Raw genomic sequence first — 12,331 nt, forward strand, 5'->3', positions numbered from 1 at the left:
ATTTCATCATGTATAAAATGAGAACAATAAAAACACCAGCTTCACACTATTTTACAAAGAATAAGTGTTACTTGCCATTATTATGCTCTTATGTAATACTATCAAATGCATCCATTTATATTTATGCATTTAATAGATGAATTTATTAAATTTATATTTAACCTGCATATTTAGTATGCAGTTTAAACTAATTGGAACATAGTTAAATAAGGAATGCCTCAACAAACAGGAATGTTCTTGCTCCCGGTGGTTTAGTAAAGTGGGGTGCTAGAGAGGTAATCTCAAGAAAAGAGTGCTTCTACCTCTCTGCTGAACACACCTCTGCCACCCTTACCCGGGCAAACACCTGGCCTGGGCCAGGACTGGTGATGTGATGTCCGCTGTGAGCACCTACCTGGCGCAGATGTTCACATCCTGAAAGCCCCACAAAGCAGCTGTCAAAGCATGTGCCTGCATGGGCTGGGATATGATCCCTGCGCCCATTTTTTTGAGGAGCCATGGATGGACTCAGGCTCGAAGGGGGAACTGCTGCTTGCAAGAAAGAAAAGTCAGGTCTAACCTTGGCATAGGTGTTCTGGGTCCATCACCTTCCCTCTCAAAAAAGAACTTCAGGAAACAAGATAGTTTTTTGTTGAATAAAATTTACTTTCAAAGACAAAAGGAGAGAGAGGATACGAAAATATGCGTTCAAGAAAGAACACAGAGAACACGGCTTCTCCAGAGTGGAAAAAGCCGGGGATGCTTTTAGGACGAGGTTATACGCAGTTGCTCCGCATACAGATAAAGCCTTGCGTTGTTGATGGCCCCCTCATAATTTCATAGATTCTTCTGTGGCTTCTGCTTTTCTGAAGGGGTCCACCCTTCCTGGGAGGGGCCTTAGATTTTTCTATCTGGGTGGTGCCTCAATTTCTCCTCTCCAAAGAATTCAAAAGGATGTGTGTGCTCTTCGTACATTTGCCTACTTCGGGATTAGGAAGTCTTCTGACAGTTTATTTTTTTCCCAAAAGTATATTACCAGGACCCCTCTACCTAGATGCCTGTAACACCTTAATAATAAAAACAGACACTGAAGAAAGTTGTAGATCAACACTTCTCACAATGGACACTCCAGGCCTTTAGTCTATTTCTCCGGACATCTAATATCTTTTTATCTGATTTTTTAAAGACTTTGTTAGAAATACAACTTTCCAACGATGCCTGAGTAATCAAGTCAATAAGAAAAGCATACACCAGGGACTGGAGAGATAGTACAGTGGGTAAGATGCTTGCTTGCCTTGGCATATAACTGACCCAGGTTTGTTCCTCCTGGGACTATATCATCCCATATAACCCCCAGACATCACTAGGAGTAATTCCTGAGTGCAGAGCCAGGAGTAACCTCAGAGAATCAGCGAGTTTGGCCCTCAAACAAAAAGCATACCTACAAGCTCAGAAGCAAGAATTATTCTGAAGGATCACTTAATATGTGAAAAAGTAATTATTCTTCGCTCTTTTACAGCAAAAATCTTCTCCTTGTAAGAACTTCACATTAAGGGAGCCCTGCACAAAATCAGTGTCTTGAGGCCAGACCGATAGCATAGCGGTTAGGGCATTTAGTCTTGCACACAGGCGACCCAGGTTTGATCCGCAAATAGTCCCCTGGGCACTGCAAGGAGTAATTACTGAGTGCAGAGCTAAGAGTAACCCCTGAGCATTTGGAGTGTGACCCAAAAGCAAAACAAAACAAAACAAAACACAAAATCAATATCTCTATTGAGCCACAGAATCTAATTGCTCTTGGTGTTTCATGTGATGAATATTTTATCGAAAACTTTTCTTACTCTTAAAACATATTTTTTTAAAAAAATTTTTAAAAATTTAAAAATTTTTAAAATTTAAAATAAAAAAAAAAGCCATTTTCCTAACAATTCAGTAGGTCAGTAGGTCCATTTTCCTAACAATACAACAATAGCACTTCACACATTTGAATATTTTATGCAAAAATCATAAAACCTCTTCACTTTATCCTTTCCATTTACAATTTTTTCTACTTTTGTAGATAAAGCTTTTAAAGGAGTGGAAAAACTACAAACTTTTATTTTTGTATTTTGTTTTTGTTTTTTGTTTCCTCATAGTTTGGTACAGATTTTCTCCTCAGGATAATTCTACCCCCTACAGGAAATGAATAAATGATGGCATCCTGCCCATATGGCAGAGCCTGGCAAGCTCCCCACAGAGTATTCGATATGCCAAAAATAGTGACAAGTCTCACAATGGAGACGTTACTGGAGCCTGCTTGAGCAAATCGATGAACAATGGGACAACAGTGCTACAATGCTACCCTCATTATGAATTTAAGTTATTAAAGTACTACCCAGAGGGCTGGAGTGATAGTATACTGGGCTGGGTGTTTTCTTGCACACAGCCCAACCTGGATTTGATCCTGGCATTCCATATGATCATCTGTGCGTCACAAGGAGTAATTCCTGAGTGCAGACCCAGGAGTAACCCGGGAGAATTGCTGGGTCTGGTCCAAAGACAAAAAAAAAGAGCAGAGAAGGAAAGAACAAAAAAGGAAAGAAAAGAAAGAAAAGAAACAAGCAAACAAACCAAAAAACTGTCCAGAAAATAATCAAATTTTGTAAGTAAATAAATAAATAAAAAACTAGTACACATACTAGTAGTGTATGAGTAGTGCCTTCAGTGAAATGTGCTTTTCATAAGACATCTTGTGTTATAGAAATAAAAACTATCTTATATCTTTAATTAGAGAATTAGTAATTTCTCATTTCTCTCATTCGCTTTATAAAGGTCAAGCCATTTTCCTAACAATACAACAATAGCACTTCACACATTTGAAAATTTTATGCAAAAATCATAAAACCTCTTCACTTTGTCCTTTCCATTTACAATTTTTTCTACTTTTGTAGATAAAGCTTTTTCCTACATCAATATTCTTGTTTAAAAAAATGCAACTGCATAAATATGTCTCTTATTTTTAAACTTTGGTCTTTTAAATCTACTTAAATCTAAGTCAATAGATTCAGACTTATGTTTATCAGTTTTGTTTTAAATGTATGACAGTACTTAGTACACGAGGCAGAGGGACTGGGGGTATGATATGGGTCAATGATAGAGCATATTCAGCGAATGTGTGTGGCCCTGAATTTGATCCTCAACATCAAATTAAAAAAGAAAGAAAAAGAAGAAAATGTGGAAGAATACATTTCATCTTGGTATCTGTTCTGACGGCAATTGAAAGGTCATTTAAAGTGGATTTTGTAGAACACATAAGTGGTTTCTTTCAGTAGGTCCTTGGTCTGTGCTTTTTCTGCATACAACAGAGAGGTTAAACAGCTGGTCACCAGCTTCCCTGAATCAGTTACTAGCTTGACAGAGCAGAACCTAAGACACCATTTGTTGTTCTCCATGGTAGAGGCTAGGTGATTAAAACAGAATAAACATTCCAGAAGAAGAAAGAAGGAAAATACCTCAGAACAATTTGGGTGTGAAAAAAAAATCCCCTTTGAACCTCTTTAAAGAGACTCAGGGGACTATGTATAATGGGGATAAGAATATATGGTTAATATTAGGAAGAAGGTCATGTTACAAGGGAAGAAATATAAGGAAAGAACTTATCTCTCAGGAGTTAAAAATGTGGAGAGTTTTATCTTTATACAGAATTATATTTTTCACATTAGTTGTAGCCAAAGAAAAATTTTTGACATGTTTGTAGACCTTGCCTGGTTTCAGAGATAATTTCTGCTTCATTAGATATTTTTCTTCCTCTTGCCACTGATTTTCCTTCTTGATTGAAATAATAATCCCCTCCATTTTTTTTACAAGTTGAATAGATCGCAAGACTGTCTAATAATAGTCACATTGAGACTATTTTAAAATATGCTTTCAATTAAGTTATTTTTAGATTTAAAGAAATGTTGGGGCCAGAGAGATAGAAAATTGATCAGAGTGTTTGCCTTACTATAGACAGCCTGGGTTCAATCCTGGTCACCCCATATAGGCCTCTGAGTACAGCCAGGAAAGATCCCTGAGTGCAGTAAACTTGGAGCATAGTCAGCAGTGACTACCCCTCATCAAAAAAAGGACATGTTTAGAAGTAATATAAAATTACTGCATAGCCTCACCCAGTTTTGCCATTGTTAACATTTATGCTTCATGAAACTTTTGTCAAGAAGTTGATATTTATGTATAATTATTCACTAAAATGCAGATATTGTTTATATTCGTGTATTTTCCAGTTAATATTTTTTTTCTGGAATCAAATGGTTTCTATACTGCCTTTAGTTGTGATATCTTTCCAGGTTCTTTGGATCTATAGTAGTCCCATAATTTTTTCCTTATTTTTTATGAAATTGATTTCTCTTGATGAGTACTGGCTAGTTATCTCATAGAAAAAAATATTCCTTTTTCTGGGTTTATCTGGTTATCAGCTGCCTCATAGTTAAAGTAGGATTACAGATTTTGCAAAAGAATATTACAGGTGTCTGCCACCTAGTTCCCTGAGGGTCATTGGGTACAGCCCCTGGAGGTCCCCAGTAGCACTGATTTCCCCTGGTAACCCCCAGTCTTCAGGACCTAAGAAGTTCTAATCCTCAGGCCCTTCTTACATTGAACGGCTGGTCCAGTTTACCAAGAATCACTGTGAATGGCCTCAGGATCTCCTGGCCACATCTTGGGAGGCACTCCCTATCCCCTAATAAAATAATATTATAGGTAAAATAACAGAACATACTAGGGACAAACAGTATCCATACGATATTAGTGATGCTGTCAGCATTTAGTTAAGCTAATGTTTGCCAGTCTATTATTCTTTGCTTTCCATTTTCTGTTTCTTGGAAGTGAATCACTGACTCTGGCCTATTTTCAAATGATGTTGAAAGAAAAATGAAGATCTACCTCTTGGAAGGATCAAGGATCTTTTGTGTATAACTCCATGACTATTGAAGAATAAACGAAGACTATCAGATCAAGTTAAGTGACAAGCTTGGTGCTAAATTCATTTAATTCATTAAGCCATGCGAACTCACATGTCTCAAACAATATTGACATAACCTTTTAGAAAACAGTCGAAATAAAAATGTTACCTTTTTTGGTAGTCTCCCCATCAATGCTCAGAGGCCTAAGAGCTGTTTCCAGTGATGCTCTGCCCATCAGTGTAAGCGTCTAGTGATTCTGTTCTGGGGCAATGATGCTGATGACCAGTGGAGTTGATAACCACCAGGCTCACCCAATGGTGCTGGATTGAGGGTGGACATCTTGCTCATTAAGGCATATACTCCATCCCCTTGATTTATCTACCCAGCCACCAAATATTTTTGAATTGCCTTGTGGATTGGTGAAGTATTACAGGCCAGACTCACTTGGTAAGCCTGTGCTGCAGCTTAAAGAAATGAATCAAACAGTGGTAGTAGGAGGTCGTTCTCCTAAGTTTTTATGTCTTTTACTCAGCAATATCCAGATTTTGTCAGAACTTAAATATCAGATATGATCCCTGATATTTTTGAGCAATAAAAACCTGCATAAATGTTTACATGAATTAGTTCCAAATTCCGGTATGGAAAGCTTTTTGTATTTTTTTAATTGTTTATATTTAACTTCAGTGAGGTTTTACTTTGTGCAGCTGAGTTTCGCTTCCCAGATCCACAAGGTTACTGAAAATCTACCCTTAAAATGCATTCTTGGGGGACTAGAGTGGTAGCACAGCGGGTAGGGCGTTTGCCTTGCACGTGGTGAACCCGGGTTCGATTCCCAGCATCCCATACGGTCTCCCGAGCACTGCCAGGAGTGATTCCTGAGTGCATGATCCAGGAGTGACCCCTGTGCATCGCCGGGTGTAACCCAAAAAGAAAAAAAATGCATTCCTGGATGGGAAGACGAGTATGTCTTTGCTCTCTACATCAGCCAGAGGAACCTAAAGTGAGCCTCAGTCTGATTTTTAGTCTTCCTATAACATAAAAATATATATGTTTTAGCTTGAATCACTGTGAGATAGACCTTTACAAAGCTGTTAATAGAACACTTTTCTAAGACAAGGAATTCACCTGTATGTTCTAGTGTCATCAATTATCTTTTTAAAAAAATTTTATTGAATCAACATGAGATAGTTACAAGCTTTCATGTTTGGGTTACAATCACACAATGATCAAACACCCATCCCTCCACCAGTGCACATTCCCAACCACCAATTTCCCCGGGATACCCCCTCCTTTCCCACACTTCCCCTGCCTCCATGGCAGACAATATTCCCCATACTCTCTCTCTACTTTGGGGCACTATGGTTTGCAATTCAGACACTGAGAGGTTATCATGTTTGGTCCTTTATCTACTTTCTGCAGACATCTCCCATCCCGACGATTCCTTCAGCCATCTTTTTCTTAGTGATCCTTCTCCCCTTTGCTCATGAGACAGGCTTCCAGCTATGGAGCAATCTACCTGTCCCATGTATCTACTATCCTTAGGTGTCAGCCTCATGTTGTGTTGTTTTATACTCCACAAATGAGTGCAGTCCTTCTATGTCTGTCCCTCTCTTTCTGACTCATTTCACTCATACTCTCCATGTCTATCAATTTATAAGCAAAGTTCATGACTTCACTTCTCCTGACAGCTGCAAAGTATTCCATTGTGTAGATGTATCAAAGTTTCTTTAACCAGTCATCTGTCATATGGAAGTTCAATTTCTCTCCATATTGTTTTCCAGAAAGGCTGGACTAGTGGGCATTCCCACCAACAGTGAAAGAGTGTTCATTTTTCCCCACATCCACACCATCATTGGTTGCTTTTGTTCTTTTGAATGTGTGCCAGTCTCTGTAGTATGAGATTATATCTCATTGTTGATTTGATTTGCATCTCCCTGATGGCTAGCAATGTGGAGCATTTTTTCATGTGCCTTTTTGGCCATTTGTATTTCTTTTTTGAGGAAACTTCTGTTCATTTCTTACCCCCATTTTTTGATGAGGTTGGAGGTTTTTTCTTTCTTTTGATGGGGTTGGAGGTTTTTTCTTGTACTACTAGTGTCTTGTATATCATGGATATTAATCCCTCATGAGATAATCACTTAATCACTTAACTTCCCGTTAGTCATCGGTTTGCTCGAGCAGGCGCCAGTAACGTCTCCATTTGTCGCTGTCACGTGCTAGTGTAGCCCAATGGCATCTGTTCGCTCTGGGATCATGAAGAGCCTCAAACCGATCGTTCATGATCTTCATGAGAAGTCTGACCATCTGGTACGTGGGCGGCCACGTGGTCTTTTGACATCCCGTGGAATCTAGTCAGTAACAGCTCTAGTTCAGCGGTCGTCTTTAAATCTCATTATGTGACCAGCCCATCTGATTTTTGACACCTTGGCAAATGACACAGCATCCCTGATTCTTGATCATCGACGGATGTCGGAACTCCGGATTTTTTCTCTCATTTGAGTGAAATGTGAAATTCCAAGCATAGCTCATTCTATTCTTCTTTGGGAGACCTGAATACCATTCTCATCCTGTTTGCATAGGGCCCAGTTCTCTGAGGCATATGTTAATGCAGGTAGAACAGTGGAATCAAAGAGATGTGCCCAGAGCCGGAAGTTCTTCGTCCTCTTCGCTATTTCTTCGATGTTCTAAAAGGCGTTCCAAGCTGCTCTCTTCCTCCTGTGCAGCTCGGGTGCCAGGTCATTTGTCATGTTGACTTCTCGACCTAGGTACACATAGCTGTTGCATTCGGAGATGGTCGTTCCCTTGAGAGCGAATGGGGCATCAGGAACGAGGCTGTATCTCATAAACATTGTCTTCGTAAGATTCAGCTGTAGTCCTACCTTTCCACACTCACGGTCAAAGTCGGCCAGCATTTGTGCCGCTTGGCTGATGTTTGGTGTTATTAAAACAATGTCATCAGCAAAGCGGAGGTGGTGTAGTTGCCGACCATCTATCTTCACTCCCATTCCTTCCCATTCCAGTTGTCACATGAGGTTCTCAAGGATGGCACTGAAGAGTTTTTGTGAAATGGTATCACCCTGCCGAACCCCTCTCCTGACATCAACGATCACTTCTTTGTAGAATGGTGAGATCCTGGTAGTGAATCTGCAATAAAGCTCACAGAGGATCTTGATGTATTGGGCTTGAATGACCTGATTGGCTAGGGTTTCAATGACCGCTTCCGTCTCAACAGAATCAAAGGCCTTCTTTAAATCAATGAATGTTAAACAGAGCGGCATCTTGAACTCCCGAGAAACCTCAATGAGCTTGGTTATCGTGTGGATATGGTCGATGGTACTGAATCCTCTGCGGAACCCGGCTTGCTCGCATAGTTGTCCTTCATCTAGTGTTCTGCCAATCCTATTTAGGATGACTCGAGTGAACAACTTGTAGATGACATACAATAGGCAGATCGGGCGAAAGTTGCCAATGTCATGGATGTCTCCCTTCTTGAACAGTAGTACGGTCCTGCTGGTTTTCCATTGGGACAGAACCTTGCATTCAGACAGGTAGCGAGTGAAGAGCTGAGCCAGTGTATTGATGAGTACTGAAGGCAGGTTCTTCAGGTGTTCAGGCCTGACCTTGTCTGGGCCGGGTGCTGTTCATTTCTTTACCTACGAAATGGCGTGTCGGATTTCAGAAGGGAGAACGTGGGAACGACATATCCATTCTGTGGAATTTAGTATGTCGGCAAGTGGACATGGCTATCGAAGAGATTTGAGTAGAAGTCATGGATAACCTTCTCCATTGCCATTCTGGAGGATGTGATGGATCCATCAGGACGTCGGAGGGCAGTCATCTTGGTCTTGTAGTTGGCGAAGGACAGGTGGGCGTTATGAATACTTTTCCCAGCTTCTGCCGCATCTACCAGTGCTTCTGCTCTTCTCTCTTTGAGGTCTTCCTTTATCGCATCTCTGCACTGCTTTGCGAGCTTGGACGTTAGCTTGCGGTTGCCTGAGGCATGCGCCAAACCACGCTGGCGAATTAGCTCAAGAGTTTTCGAAGATAGGTGAATTTTTGTGGCTATCTCTCTCTTGGCGTTCCACGCACATTCATGGAAGTGCTGAACCAGTCGATCGTATTCCTCGTCAATGTTGTCAACAATGGCATCTTCCCATGTTGCCGCAACAGTGCCAAAGAGTTCCCATTTGGTGGTCATTCTGGGAGTTCTCTTTTTGAACTTTGCAGCCCTTTCTCCCCGCTCTGTGAAGTAGAATTTTGCACGAAGGAAACGGTGGTCCGATCCCGTTCAAAATTTTGGGACAACAGCGACATCGGTCAGGCAAAACCGTGGATTGAATATGATGTGGTCTATTTCGTTGTGGAATCGTCCACCGGGAGATTCCCATGTCCATCGTTTAGATTCTGCCTTCTGGAACTGTGAGTTACCATGGATGGTCTTGGTCGACATGATGAACTCAGACAGTCTCTCACCCTGTTCGTTCCATTCTAGGCCATGGGTCCCGATGTGAAGTTCTTCAGCTGATCTTCTCGGTCCTATCTTGCATTAAAATCACCCACAATGATCTTGTAGAAGGTGTGGTCTTCTTTATAGAACTTCTCTAGCTCCATGTAGAACTTCTCGATTTCTCTTTCATCATAGTGAGATGTTGGTGTGTAGACAACGAAGATAGAAACTGCAGGCAGTGAGCCACATCTATTCAAATGTAAATGTCTGATTCTGGTTGTGAGGCATTCGAATGAATCAATGCTCTTGGCTAAGTTTGTGTTGACAAGGACACCGACGCCTCCAACACCTCTTTTATCGCATGTTCCGAGGAACAATTCTTCTCCAGTGTCGAAAACGGCATGGTGAGATTCGTGCCTTCTTGTCTCGGTCAGACCAATGATGTCGTACTTGATCATTCGCGCTTGTACCATCAGGTCCTCGATGGATGCATCTGTTGCTAGCGTACATGCATTGAAAGTACAGATGATCATTTTTGTCTTCCTTCGTTGTGGCAGCCTAGTTCGGCCTTGAGATTTTGTCGGCCTCTCCTTTCTCATCCTTCTCAGTGCTGCCATGTCGGTGAAGCCTTCAGGGTCAGGTGGATGAGACCAGTTGTAGTTACTGGTTTTGGCATATCGAATACACAGCGGATAGCTTGCCAGGCTCTTCCGTGTGGGCGGAATACTCTCGGTAGCTTGCCAGTCTTTCCGAGAGGGATAGAGGCTTTTGGGGCGACCTCTAATCAACCTTGTAGGTGTTACCATATTTGAACCCTATCAAATACGGTACGACAATTCCTGAAGATGGGTATTTAGTGTCTTATGATGTGTCCGGAAAGCATCCTGAAGTGTGGCAGCGGCTGGATAGTGGAGGTAGTGTCCCTTATGAGATAGGTATTGGTTAAATATTCTTTCCCATTCTGAGGGCTCTTTCTTTATTTTGGTCACTGTTTCTTTTGAAGTGCAGAATCTTCTTTGTTTGATGTAGTCCCATTTGTTTATGTTTGCTTCCACTTGCATGGTCAGTGCTGCTTCATCTTTAAAGATTCATTTTTTTGCAGGTAGCTATCCAGTTTTCTCAGAACAACTTGTTGAAGAGGCTTTCCTTGTTTCACTTCACATTTCTTGCTCCTTTGTCAAACATTAAGTGGTCATATATTTGGGGATCTGAGACAGAATATTTGACTCTGTTCCATTGGTCTGAAGGCCTACTTCTACCCCAGTACCATGCTGTCTTAATTACTACTGCTTTGCAGTACAGTTAGAAGTTGTGGAGGGTGATGCCACCCATCTTCTTTTTCCCAAGGATTGTTTTAGCTATTTGTGGGGGTTTATTGTTCCATATAAATTTCAGGAGTGTTTTGTCTATTTCTTTGAAAAATTTCATGGGTATCCTGATAGGGACTGCATTGAATTTGTATACTGCTTTGGGCAGTATTGCCAGTTTGATAATGTTAATCCTCCCTATCCATGAGCAGGGGATACGTCTCCATTTCCTATATCCTCTTTTATTTCTTGAAGTGATGTTTTGTAATTTTCCTTGTATAGGTCCTTCACCTCTTTGGTTAAGCTGATTCTTGTACTTGATTTTCTGAGGTACTATTGTGAATGGGATTGTTTTTTTTAAATGTCTATTTCTTCTCTTTTGTTATTTGTATATAAGAAAGCCATGGACTTTTCGGTGTTGATTTTGTAGCCTGCCACTTTACTAAATCGACATATTGTTTCCTAGGAACTTTTCTGTAGAGTCTTTAGGGTTTTCTAAGTATAGTATCATATCATCTGCAAACAGTGATAGCTTGACTCTTCCCTTCCTATCTCTACTCCCATGATATCTTTCTCTTTCCTAACTGCAATGGCCAGGACTTCCAGTACTATATTGAATAGTAGTGGCAAAAGTGGGCAACCTTGTCTTGTGCCTGATCTTAGAGGGAAGGCTTTTAGTTTTTCCCCATTGAGAATGATACTTGCCGTGGGCTTGCCAATGGCTTTGATTATATTGAGGAAAGTTCCTTCAAAGCCTATTTTGCTGAGAGGTTTCATCATCAGTGGGTGCTGGATCTTGCTTTCTCTGTGTCTATTGATATGATCATGCGGTTTTTCTTTTGTTGATATGATAGATTATGTTGATTGATTTCCGAATGTTAAACCATCCTTGCATCCCTGGGATGAATCCTACTTGGTCATGGTGTATGATCTTTTTGATGAGTTGTTGGATTCTATTTGCTAATAGTTTGTTGAGGATCTTTGCATCTGTGTTCATCAGAGATATAGGCCTGTAATTCTCTTTCTTTGTGGTATTTCTGTCTGCTTTTGGTATCAGGGCGATATTTGCTTCATAGAAACTGTTTGGAAGTGTTTTTGATACTTCAATTTCATGGAAAAGCTTAAAGAGGATTGGGATTAAGTCCTCTTTAAAGATTTGGAAGAATTCACTAGTAAACCCATCTAGGCCAGGACTTTTGTGCTTGGGGAGACTTTTTATTGTCAGACTATTTATTTATTTCCTTGATGATGATAGGTCTGTTCAGGTATTCCAGTCTTGGGAGGTTATAGGAATCTAGGAATTTATCCATTTTCTCGAGGTCGTGTTCCATGGCATAAGGCTTCTTAAAGTACTCCCTGAGGATCCTTTGAATTTCTCTAGTTTCTGTTTAATGTCCCCCTTTTCATTTCTGATTCAGTTTACTAGGGTTTTCTCTTTCCCTTTCTTTGTAAGTTTTGCTAGAGGTTTATCGATTTTGTTTATTTTCTCGAAGAACCAGCTCCGGGAAGGGGCCCTGCCGCCGGGCAGGTACCTTGATGAGTGAGCAGAGAGTGCCTAGAACTGTTTAGCTTTGTGTACACTTGCTGTGCCTCAATTCCCATCCTGCGCAGATCAAGGATGAAAACCGACCATTCTCGGGGGTCTAGTTAGACGCGCGGCG

This window comes from Sorex fumeus, unplaced genomic scaffold (genome assembly GCF_029834395.1).
Source record: "Sorex fumeus unplaced genomic scaffold, SorFum_2.1 ptg000043l, whole genome shotgun sequence".
NCBI lineage: Eukaryota > Metazoa > Chordata > Mammalia > Eulipotyphla > Soricidae > Sorex > Sorex fumeus.